The 12864-nt window shown below is 43.5% G+C and overlaps 2 long non-coding RNA genes across 2 annotated transcripts in view; one reads left to right on the top strand and one right to left on the bottom strand.

The window, feature by feature from the left end:
• The window catches only part of LOC110294817, a 48361-nt gene extending 39968 nt beyond the window's left edge, over nucleotides 1–8393 (bottom strand). The window contains exons 1-2 of the long non-coding RNA XR_002377981.2: nucleotides 8326–8393; nucleotides 7919–7952 (exon numbers count right to left, since the gene is read on the bottom strand). This is a non-coding gene — a long non-coding RNA (uncharacterized LOC110294817). The remainder of the gene's footprint in view (nucleotides 1–7918; nucleotides 7953–8325) is intronic.
• Nucleotides 8168–10022, top strand: LOC110294818. Its single transcript, XR_002377982.1, has 3 exons — nucleotides 8168–8281; nucleotides 8571–8672; nucleotides 9423–10022. It is a non-coding gene; the product is annotated as an uncharacterized LOC110294818 (long non-coding RNA).
• The last annotated feature ends 2842 nt before the right edge of the window (nucleotides 10023–12864 follow it).

The raw sequence follows: 12864 nt of genomic DNA on the forward strand, positions 1-12864 counted from the left end.
AGAAGAGGAGATGAGAGAAGAGAAGAGAAGAGAAGAGAAGAGAAGAGGAGAGGAGAGGAGAGGAGAGGAGAGGAGAGGAGAGGAGAGGAGAGGAGAGAAAATAGTGGTGAAGTGCTAACCATTAACCAAGGTGTTAAGATACCAGACCCCATGTAGATTGTTATGGCCATTCTGGGAAACACTTGTCACTTGTCTTCAAGTTAAACAGAAACCTTCCAGAGTCCTCAAACCTTCCAGAGTCCATCAACTCTTAGAGAGGTACCTACCAAGGAGAAACTGGAATGATTGGATGCACAGAGGTCCTTATATGAGCATCCACAGCCCCATTACTTACAATGTGGAAAGCCTGGGGTGAGAGCACTCAAAATGCCATTGGTGGGGAACAGATAAACCAGTGTAGTATGTCCGTGAGTGGAATGCTCTCAGCCAAGAAAAGGGGTGATCGGCACTGTGCCAAATGAGACACAGGCGGTGATCAGAGTTAACAGGCAGAGGTGGGGATGGGGGTCGAACTGAACAAGGCTGAGGCAGAGTTCCTGCCCTCAAAATGAGCATGGATGCTTCCTCGGGGAATGGAGTTCCTAGGCTGAGCCAATACAAGGAGATCAAATGAGGGTGAGAAATCCAACAGGCTGGGAGTGTCCACTTACCTGCGGAGGGAATGTTGATGCCAGTCAGTGAGTGAGTGACCGTGAATGGTAGGTCTTAGGCTGCTTTCTCCTCGAAAGCAAACGACTGGCTCAGGGAGCAGTGGAGAAAGCAAGCGATGGAGACAAGATTCGAATTCAGGATAGTCTGACTCGAAAGCCCCTGCTTTCACCTACCACATACATTGCCCAACTTTATACCTGTCAGCAGATGAACCACTGTCCAAAAAAATCAATGAGCTAAAGGGCACTGTTTTTATTGTAACGAGCATTCTTATGTGGCAAGAACTATCTGGGGTCATTCTGAACACTCCACCATCCATAACACCCCAATGTCCAGCTTGTTATTCAATGCTAAGAACCCCCATTTTAGGCTTTACAACTTCTTTTCTCTCATAAGATAAAAAATAAGAAGTCCACTGATGTCCAGCCTTCAAGGAGGAAAAGTTACTGGGGAAGAGCAGCGAAGGGGACCAAGCAGGGCTGACAATAGTGTCAGGCTGCTCACTCCTCCTTAAGCAATGCTCAGTGGGGAACAAAGGGAGTTTAAGCTAGTGGGCCTATTATTTCAGAGGCAAAGCAGTGTGGACATAATAAAGCTGCCCCATGAAAAGTAACATTAAAGCAGGGAGATGATTCAGCATGTAAAACATTTGCCAAGCAAGCAAGAGGACTGGAATTTAGATCCCCAGAACTCATGTAGGTGCTGGGTGGGGCATAGCAGCCTTCTTGTAGTCCCAGTACTTGGGAGGCAGAGAGGAGATTCCTAGAGGGAAATGGGTAGCTAAGCTGGCCAAATGGGAAATCTCTGAGGTCAAGTGAGAGACCATGCCTTAATACAGAAGGTAGAAAAAGATGTCAACATCAACTTTTGGCCTCTATACACGTGTTCACACATATACCCACAGACATGTACATGAGTGCACAAGCGTGTACACACACACATGTGCACACACACATGCACACATACATGCACATGCACGCACAGAAACAAAAAACACCTTGCCTCATAAGCAGGATAAGTAAGAAATCCAACAGGCTCCAGCTGCCAGGAGATGGTGGGGCATAGTCATGTGTGCACACTGATTGGGAATTCAGCGGTAACCTTCTGTGAACCATTTATCTTATGTACTTATTTAACTAACATTCAAACTGACAAGACTCGGCTTTCTGGGCCTTCCTTTCAGACTTTTATGTGGGAATGATCAGATGGAGCTCAGCTCCCATAAACTTTGCATGTTTTTGATTTCACACACAAACTGAAGGTTAGAATTCTACTCCGTGTCCTCAGTCATTCAGGTTTTTTTTTTTTTAAATCTTTGAACATGACTTCAAACCCTGCCGAAACACAACCCAAATACACACACTTCTATGTCTGTACAAATACGTAAAAGAAATGGGTATGTCGGCTTTCAATGAGTACCAGCCTAATGGAAGCTTAAACTACTGCCAGGGAACAAAGACAGCCAGAACTAACTAGGGCCGCTTTGTTCAAGGGTATGAAGACGTTCAGGAAGACGGGAGACGAACTGCACATAGCAACAGGAATAAAGCAAACATTCCTATGGCCACAGTAATCCACACCAGCTTCTCCCTGAGCTCCTGCTGTACCGATAACAGCCCCCAACCAGATTAAATACTTAATGACCCAGGTTGTGAAAAAAGTACTTATTTTGTATCATGTCCATCAGCCTCCCAAATATAAATGTTATAATTATATGGCGTTTTGGTACTTCCTAATACAGTGACCATTTCATCTCCACAATGATCCATCACTGCAGGCAGGGCATGCCTTGATTTCACAGAGCCGTGACTCCACAGGCCCCAGACATACTGCTTTCCTTGATGCCACTCTGCCTAAATTTCAGAATAGAGACACCCCAGTGCTGTATACCACATACCAGCAGAGACACCTACTCAGTAAACCAAATTCAAATGACCCCTACCATTCCACCATGAGTAATCTAGGGCAGAGAAAGTAGTTGATTTAATTTTGTGATCTCCAATTATGAAGCAGTGAAAGTTGGGAGCAACCCCAGGGAACCTCCATAGTTCTTATGTTTTTGAGAGAAAATAATTGCTGGACCATCTCCATATCTGGATCAGTCTATCTCTTCCCCTGCTGCCTGAACCTTTAATTCCTGCACATTGGAGGCAGAGGCAGTGGGATATCTGTGAGTTGAAGGCCAGCCTGGTCTACAGATCAAGTTCCAGGACAGCCAGGGCTACACAGAGAAACCATGTCTTGAAAACAACAAACAAACAAACAAACAAACAAAAAGAAATCCAGAGTCTGAAAGAGGCCATACACTTTCATATCACAGGTGTCTTTAGCTCCTAACCCACTCCTTTCTCACAGCTAGGCCAGCTCCACATTTGAATCTCTTTTCTGAATGTTACCCATCCTGCTGGGTCACCCTGGAAATATTGTAGTAGGTGTTTCAATGTTTCCCAGGATCTTTCTCAGAAACCAGACTCTCTATGATCACTTAGGACGCCATTCCACTTTCAGGAGTCGGCTCACCCAGCTCCATTCCAGCTCAGAAACCAAAATTATCACATTTAACACAAACCAGATCTGAAGTAGCAGATCATGATGGAGGGACAATTCCGTTACAAGACCAACACTAGAGCGGTGATCAGTCACACCAAAGCAGGCAGAGCCTGAGGCAGGACACATTCTTAGCCCACTCTCATGACTGCTGCTATCTTAGCTTGGTCATGGCAAGCATACTGAAGGGGTAAAAGAAAGAATAACAAACAGTCACAGCAAAGCATTCCAACACAATGCTAGAGGAATCTGTGCCATCGATACATTGTATAACCCAGCAGCTTCTTGTTTCCGCTGGTCCATGGGGTATTGAGGGAGAAGTTACAATATTAGCGAGACTGCTAGTGCTCTGTTTCAAACAAGAAAGGCTCCAGACTAATACATAAAAAAAAATCTTTGGGCTACAGAAACATCTACCATTAGTTTGATACTTCCATAGATGCTCTGGAAGAATTTGTTTATTTTATTATTTAAAACACTATTTATTAGACCAGCAAGTATATACTGTACTTTCACTTCCTGAGAAAGCCTAGCAAGCAACCTAAGCTTCATCCTCAGGACCCACATACAAATGGAAATAAGGACAAACTTCATTTAAATAAATAAATAAATAAATAAATAAATAAATAATAAATCCCTCCCAACTGCAGAAAGCACAAGACACTACCCTGCTGCGGAGACACTGGGTTAACTATAGCAAAGGATTTTTTTTTTTTTAAGAATTTTTACAGATGAGGCTAGAAAACTGGACTCTTGGAGTTGAAGTCAGAAACATTAACCCAAAAGAACTTGAGAATGGAACAGAGAATAAACTTCAGGATGCTCTGTAGACACATACCTTGAACTATCTATGGGGACCAAGATGGGGCAAGAGGACTGTAAGCCCTTCCCCAATCCAAGACAAATGTTTCACCAAGGAGGACATCGGATTCCAAAAGATGTTTAAGCTGATATGGGTGAGGCATTTGACCAGGCTGGGAAGAAAAAGATGCACCAGATATGTTCATTCAAAACACATATGCTTGTTGATTCAAAGCCACTGGCTGTGTGGAGAGAAGCAGTGGTAAGCCGGTGTGATCTGAGATACACAACTGAAAGATCTAACACTCTTACTTGCATGCTATTTAGTCAGCTACTAACCTACAAGCAAATATTTGGCCTTCTACTTCCTGATGAGATTAATAAGAACCAACATTAGTCGCATAATAATAATATTTATCACAACAATGCATATTAGATAAAGCTAGGTATCATAGGAAGATGGAATGATAGGTTTTTAAGGTTCAAAGAATGTTTAGACTTAGACCACCCAACTCATCATTAAAAATCATGGCTAACACCATTCACCCTAGGCAATGGGCATTTGTGTTTTATTGTCTTATGTTACTACATAGAAGAGCTCATTGTATCTGCCTTGTCTTCCCAAACGTACTGCTATGCTATGCTCAGTGAGCCACCAACACTATCAAAACACTCAGTGGAGTGCAGCATACATAGTAGGTCCTCAAACAGTACTTACTGGGGAAGCTAGAGTTCCTTAGTCTGTTTGGGTTTTGTTGTTGTTTGTTTTGTTTTGTTCTGTTTTGTTTCTGAGACAAGGTATTGTGTATGCCAGGCTAGCCTCAAACTTTCTATGTAGCCAAGAATGCTCACCAGCCTCCCCCTTTCTCCTCTTCTTGAGTGATTACAGGTATGTGATACCACACCTGGAGGGTCCATGGCTGGGGACTGAACCTAGGGGCTTGTGGGTGCTAAGCAAGCACTTCATCAGTTCCTGAGTGCATCAGTCTTGTGGTTTCTGATGGGTCCATCCTGCTAGGACTCTCCTCGAGGACTAGAACTGTGTCTTGCAGATTTTTGAAACGCCTGTCCTGGGTCCCGATGGTCCCGTCTGTAATCAGTGTTCCATGGGTATTTCCTGAATGAGTAAATGTTCACTGGCGTATTTCCAGAAGGAACACAGTGCCACCTTACCATTAACTTTTCATATCTAAATCTAGCAGTCAAGAGGAAAGGCTTACTTAACCCTCCTACAGAACTATGGAGTTACAGCCAAGTCCACCATACAGATGGCAGGACAACATCAAAGGTCAGCCACCAAGCTGACGGAGTAGGTCCAGAACTGGTTGAATGGGTCAGGTTCCACATGAAGTACCCCTTCCCCTCTGTCTACACACCACACTAAATGCCATGAGAGAGACTTGGCTTGACCTTTGGTTCCAATGAATCATGTCACATCACAGTATGACTTCCAAGTGAACAGAAAAAGCACAATATAACTTCAATGTAAACATCTCTTAAATCATCTAGGATATACTTTGGGAACACCTTGACATTTATGTTTTACTGTCTTGCACATGTAAACCCATGCATATCTTGCATGCATGGAAGTCCAGCTAGTCCAGGCTGCCCCTGATGCTTAAACTTTGTTCAGATTATAGACTGACATAGAATGAGCTACTTGTGAAAGAGAACCAGGTGCATTTAAGCGAATCATGCCAGAAAGACAAAGTTTAAGGAAATATGACAGGGGAGAGTGTGACCTGGGTACAGGCACTGTGTCAAGATGCAGAACCAGATCCGGCCCCAGGTGGCCAGGGTGGAACCTTGGGAAGATCAGCAAACTTGATGTTGGAGGTCAAGATCTCCATCCACACTAGCAGTTTCTCTAGGCCTTTAGAAACCACCATTGACTTTCCCCAAAATTCATCAAGTATAATAAGGAAACTGGAGATTTTACCCAAAGTCCAAGCTCAGCCACCCCAGCCCTTCTCTGGCCACTGACAGACATAGCTGCTTCTTAATGCGCTTCTTGTACTTGCCTTGTCTCCTGTCAGCAGCCAGAAGTTGGGTTGTTGTAGCTGGTTTTTTAAAAAGAAATCAGGAATAAGATTCAAAGAGCCTGCCCTGCAGCAATCCCATACTGCACTACTTCTTAGAATCCTAATGGCGAATTCTAAATACATAAGAGAGCATCTCCAGCTGTAGAAGTGATGAGCTTCCGGGGCCCTGTTGAGTTCCCTGACCCCGGACCTATTTTTATATTTTGATCTTGGGGACCGTGCCTCATGACTTTCAGAACCTCAAGTTATCCCCGGGGTAACAGCACAAGCTTAACCAGTCCTAGCAAGACTTAAAACAGGGCATCCAGGATCAAAGTGGCCAACAAACCCGCGCATTAGCCACGGGACCAGCCCCCAAGAGGACCGCATTAAGCTGCATTGTGCAAGTGGCTAAATTCTTTTCATGGAAAAAAAAAAAAAACCTCAACACCAAAGGCTTTAAGTATAGACGTCTGAATAGCCACATTAGCAGCAGTCCACGTTCTGATATAAAATATAAGAACAATACTTCAATATCTAATTAAAGTGTGGAAGAGACAGCTCAATTTGAATGTTATTTGCATTTTTTAAAATTTAAAGTCACCCAAAATCTCCAAAGATCAGTGTCCCTTGCTCTGCATTTTCCTCAGGATAATATTAAAGGGACTTTCCTGTATTCAAACAGGGAGTATAGATGAGAAGATGCCTTTACGAATGAATGAATGAATGAATGAATGACTCCAGAGTCTGGATGAAGAATAAAGTAGCCCAGAGAGGTTTTGTCAGTGACCTGACACTTCGTTTTTCCTTCCATTGTCTGCCTACCCAGAGAGCAGGAGCCCAGCAACAGGGATGATCACATGAAGGCGGGAAAATACAACTGTCAGGCTCCCGGGACAAAGCTGACTCTTCACAATACCATTCCTTAAATCCAGACATTAGAGGGAAGGGATGAGAGGAGTGGCAAGCAGCTCCCGATGGCTTTCTGAGGACACGGCAGAGATTATGCTAATCCGCACTGCATTGTCCCCCGCAAAGTGTTCTCACAGCAAACCTTTTATCTGGGGAAGAAGAGATGCCCAACCTCTCAACTCAGTAACAGCCAGCACTTTCTGTGTGGTTTCTGTGTAATTAACACCAGCCTTAGACCTTTTCATTGGTGCTGCTCCAGCTTAGGCCCTTTTGAGGGTGTCCACAGGGGAGCAGCCCTCACCCTTTGCCTGTAGCCTGAGAGCCCCAGCTTATGCTTAGATCTGCATGCCATCTGTTAATGGCAGAGGGAGTAAAACTTGAGCTAAACTTTGACTGTCAGAAAATTCGAGGGACCAAATCCACCAGGGCGAGATAAGCAAATTATTACCTTACCAAAATACAAACAAACAAAAACACTTTAAACTAGTAATTCAAACCAACAGCCTCATTTCCCAACACATCACAGGCATAAAAACACTCGCACAGGTGGTCATTTGAATGCACGAAAGGAATTTTTAAAAAAATCAAACTTCAGCAACCACCCCATATTATTTAAGAGTTGGATCATGGCTGTGCTACATCCACGTTCCCAGAAGTGGTAACGAACCGTTGAAGACGGAAAACACTGGGGCTGAATGTAATTCGCTAATAGACGTCTCCTGCTTCTGTGGGCACAGGTAAAATCCATATGACTATCACAGAAGCAATCATTATAACAATGGAAGCCATGTGCAAAAGTCAGGGAGAGGCAGCCACCCTAATGCTTTTTAATTGCCACAGTGGTTAGTGTGAATCATTAGGTATGCCCCAACACCTAAGAGAAAAGGCTGTGCATGAAAACCCACTTGCCTTCAGGTGGACCGCACAGGTCGGGACCCATCCCCACCTTTCCTGCTTGTTCTCTGGAGAAGTTTGGCTGTACTTACACAGTTCATTTTGGCTCTAGCCCCGGCTTTTAATCTACAACAACAACAAACAACAAAAAGACCTTCAGTAATGAAACACTGGGAGTCATGAAGTCTGTTCTACTTTTGTAACTCTTCTGTATGACCTGTGTCCTGGCTGGACAGAGGGGTATCTTGGTAGGAAGGCCAGGATAGACTGATGTAATAGTGGTCAGAATCATGTATTGTACCACAGTGCTGTGATTTCAATAACATTTTGTGAATTAATTCCAATGAGTTGGCAGGAGTCTGGTTAATTCTGGAAAGAGAAGCATAAACCACTATTGTATGCCTCCCAAATCATGCCACTGCCTCCAGAGAGCTAAGCAATGCCACTCTCCCTAAGTAAGCAACACTGCAGGGGGGTGGGGGGGGGATCGGGGCCTCACCTGGATCAGCAGGTAAGCAGCTCTGATCCTGTAAACCCCCAGGCCTCTTGCTGAGCGGTGGCTCAGAGTCAAGGCTACTGGCTCTGATCCTAACCAAGTCCAAAGGTCTCTGGGGCTGGACACACACTGGGTATGGCAAATACTCTGCATTTTAGAATGAGTGTATCTTTAGACATGAGAATGCCTCTGAGTTCTTACTGTGTACAACACACAGAAATCACTATATGCTTTCCCTGCAAACTTAGGTTCAAAGATCTTGAAAGAAAAGTTGGTGAAGAAGGAAAATACCCAAGATAGTGTGTAAGGACCATGCCTGGTTCTTGGCCTTTGATCTGAAGATTTGGCAGGTGTTTAGAATTTCAGAAGATTACAAATTTGACCTGCAATCATATCTTTCTTTGCAAGTGCAGTAGGAAACAAGAATATTATTTTTTAATACTTTCAAGTCTAGATAAATCCCAAAGAAGAGTTGCTCTTAGACAGTGAAGGACATATTGTATAGTTTTCTAGACATACATACAATATGTATAGACATATTGTATAGTTTTCTTTCTGTGGGAAAATGTTATCATCACATATCTATACATATCAGGCTGTCTACAGCATAAACCTTTTAACTTGCCAAAATACCATTATCGTGTGCATCTTATAGTATGTGTTTATAGTATGGTGTAGTTTTTTTTTTATAGTATTCAACTGTACATTCCTATGAGTTGCCAGGTTCTGGAGGTTGAAAAGCACTCCTGGTCACCTGTGCCTCCTGGTGTGAACTCGAGTCTTCAAGGTAAAGTCAGGATGCCCTTGAAAGATATGCATCTAAATATAAGTGGTCACCTGCTTCATTTCACCAGCATGGCGGAATTAAACTGTTCCAGAGGAGCCCACCATAGAAAGACTGCTGAGCTGTGCAAAGGCCTTTCACTCGCTGCTGCTGAGGGTTCTGCGCAGAATAAGCTGTTTAGACCACATGAAATCTGCAAGACACTGTTAGATCTTTACAAATTTCATGAAATCTTTTTCGGATATCCAAAAAATCCTGAACTGCTTGAATCTATTGTCTGCCGGCACTGGGGACTGACCCGTAATCTCTTTCCCAGCCAGGATACCAAATCTGTGCCCAACCTTGTCACTGGTTCCAGCAGCTGTTTGAACTCACCCGCGGGGATGGCAGCAACCCTGCTTCTGAAAGAACAGCAGAAGGGCTTACGTGCACCGCGCCTTGAAGAGCGCCTGAAAGGGAGGTCAAAGGTCAAGAAAAGATAAAGTGCCAAACAAGGAGATCAGTAACTCTGGGCCTTCTTGATGAAATCCTAATGTCTGCTTCTTCAGGACTCGGGACTCATAACTTCATTTCAAAGCAGGCTCGTTTTGCTGGCGTCTGTGTGTGCATGTGTGTCTGTGGATTTGTGTCTGTGTGCGATTGTGTGAGGGTATGTGTGTATGTGTGTGTGTGTGTGTGCTCACACACTCCAGGCTTTCAGGCGGATCACTGTCCATCTGAAAGCCTATTCAGTTGTGCGTGTCCTGAGCACTTTGTCTTACACAGCCTGCATTACTCTTGTAAACAGAGACAGCATCAAAGTGAGAGCAGAGAGTCCCATCAGTGGATTAAGGCCTTCTGCATGATAAAGTAGCTACCTAGGGGGGATAAACTTAATATGTGAAAGAATGTTATTGAGAGGAATAAAGTCCCAAAACTCTGCCACTCTCTTCATAATGTCCTAATCTAATGCGTGACATCAGGGCCTTGGGCCAGGGTGAGTGTTAATCAATGAAACACCCATCTGGGTCCCCTGTCCTTATTGCTATTTAAAACTAGCCTAAACTCAATTATTGTCCCTTAGAGACCAGGATGGGATATTAAGTTGATTGAAGGGAATTGTGTCCCACAGAGAAATCCCAGTGTTGAGATGCAGAGGCGTCAATGTTGCTGACTAAACTTCGGCTAACCAGAGATTAAATGCCGATTCCCAGAACTCGAGCACTGCACAGACGACATCTGGCTGAAAATGTCTTATTTGGAAACAACTAAACTTTGGCCAATAAAGAGATCAGTCTAGTGTGCACCATGTTCTTTGGATAAAGTAGATCGTGGAAATCCTCTGTGTCGTTGTAACACAGAAATGCAGAGTAGTAATGGTGCACATATGGGGGCAGAACTGAGGACAAAGAAGGGATTGATATTTGTTTGTTTGTTGTTTTTTTTGAGACAGGGTTTCTCTGTGTAGCCCTGACTGTCCTGGAACTCACTCTGTAGACCAGGCTGGCCTCGAACTCAGAAATCTGCCTGCCTCTGCCTCCCAGGTGCTGGGATTAAAGGCATGAACCACCACTGCCTGGCAGGATCGATATTTTTAAGCTCATAATAATTGTTAGAATTATGGTGACAACTGGGAAAGATATATAATTTAACCCTTCGATGCCTGAAAAGGATCATCCCAAACAAGCCCCCTAACTAAATGAAATGTGTTTGCTGATGTTTAACGGTAAATTGCTTTTAGAACAGAATCAACTCTCTAAAGCCCAGTTTCATGGCACAGAGACATTATGTATTATCAACTGTACTTTTGAGAAGTTTTGGAACAATTGGACAGAAAGAGTGGCTTTTTAAATATGCAACAACATAGTCTAAAATGGCATGGATATGTTTTAAAAATACTCTTTTAAGTCTATAGTTGTGGTTAAAGTCAGGTGATTGCAGGCGGGATATCATTAACAAAATTAAGACAAGAAGCTCAGCTCCTAACTACTATGTAAAAGAATTCTCATTTCCTTTCTGAAACACTGGCTTTACTGAATATTAATTTCATAACAATGACTAGTATAACCCAAAATAGGGACAAGGGACAAGGGACTGGAATGGGGTGATATGTCAAAAAGGAACGGAGTAGGTGGCTCAAAAATACAGTTCATAAAAATGTGACACACAGTCGAAAAGAAGAGAGTGAGAAGGATGGAAACCAACTCAGCCAACACACCACTGCCCACTGGGAAGAAAAGTCACTTAGCCATCTTCTGCCAGGACACAAATGCCCAACAAAAGTCCACATGTCTCTAAAAATAAATGCAACAAGACAATAGGAAACACCAGAGTTGTAAAAACAAAACAAAACAAAAACAAAAAAACAAAAGCAAAAACAAAGCATGCTAAGCTTAAAAGAGTGAATGAAGCACTTTACTACATAGGAGTTGTTCAAAAGAATGAAGATTGAGGGCTAGAGAGATGTCTCAGGTGCTAAAGTGATTGCCTTGCAAATCTGAGGAACGGTGTTGCATCAATAGAACCCATGTGTAAAATAAATACATAAACAATCATGGCAGAACATACTTAGAAACCATATTTAAAACAAACAACAACAAAACCACTCAGCAGCATAGTAATATGAATATGCTTGTAATCTCAGAGCTGGGAGCAGATACCAAGGGCTCACTGGGTTACCTGGAGAGCTCCAGGCCAGTAAGAGAACATGCTTCCACCACCACCACCACCACCACCACCACCACCACCAAACCAAATCAAACAGACAAAACAAGGCAGAGAGCTCCTTAAGGAAGACACCTGAGGCTGATTCAACCCACCAGTATGCTCCTGCATACCCAGAAAATCACACCCACAAATGACAATAAATAAATAAATAAAATGTAAATGCATTCAGCAAGACAATATGAAAGAGCTTTCTATAGAAAACAGTAAGGCAGAGATCTCAGCACAGCCAGCATTGGTGGCCCCAGAAGACATCCCTAGGGTACTTTTCAGTTGAAAACATAGAAGAAGTCAAGAACCCTCTTGGACACAGCTAGAAGAATTTGTGCCCTGGTGTAATTGGCTTTCATCTCAAACTCACCCACTTTATGCAACAACCATGGGTATCACAAAAGTGCCAACAACAGTAACATGCATGGTGATAATATAGAACCCACAGGACATGTTCAGATTTGCAAGTTTCTCAGGGACCACCTGCTGACATTACTCCAGATGGTAATCAAAACCAGATACATTGCTCATTTCTGTAGCCTGTGACAAGTTATGAAGGTCCTATTACATATGTCTATTGTTGCTACTTACACATTAAGAGACTGCCTCCTGTAGCAACAATTGGGCTAGTGGCGTCTAACATAGCAGTTAATAATGTTTACTGAAGGAACAGTCATTGTATATGCTATCACTTCTCTTCATTGATAATTCTATCTAAGTTAGTGCACAGCTTGGACATATAGCTTCTTTGAGTTAGTAGACTGTTCATGTCAATAAAATGAAACCAAGATGAAAGGCCCTTCAAGAAGAACTATGCAGCTCTTCCTGTCTGACCAGCACCGGGGTGGCTGGGGCGCGGGGTTGGCTGACACCGGCCAGCTGCCCACGACACCCGCCACAGGATCTTGAGAATTCTGGTGAGTGGAACACAGCTTCTGCTCCAGTCCAATCGCGCGGGACCTGAGACTGCTTTGGTTGGGGAGGCAGAAAACCGGCCTGAGTAGGGCCACAAGCCTCTTCCGGTCTGATCAGCACCCTCTTCCGGTCTGACCAGCACCGGGGAA

Source organism: Mus caroli, chromosome 5, assembly GCF_900094665.2.
Source record: "Mus caroli chromosome 5, CAROLI_EIJ_v1.1, whole genome shotgun sequence".
NCBI lineage: Eukaryota > Metazoa > Chordata > Mammalia > Rodentia > Muridae > Mus > Mus caroli.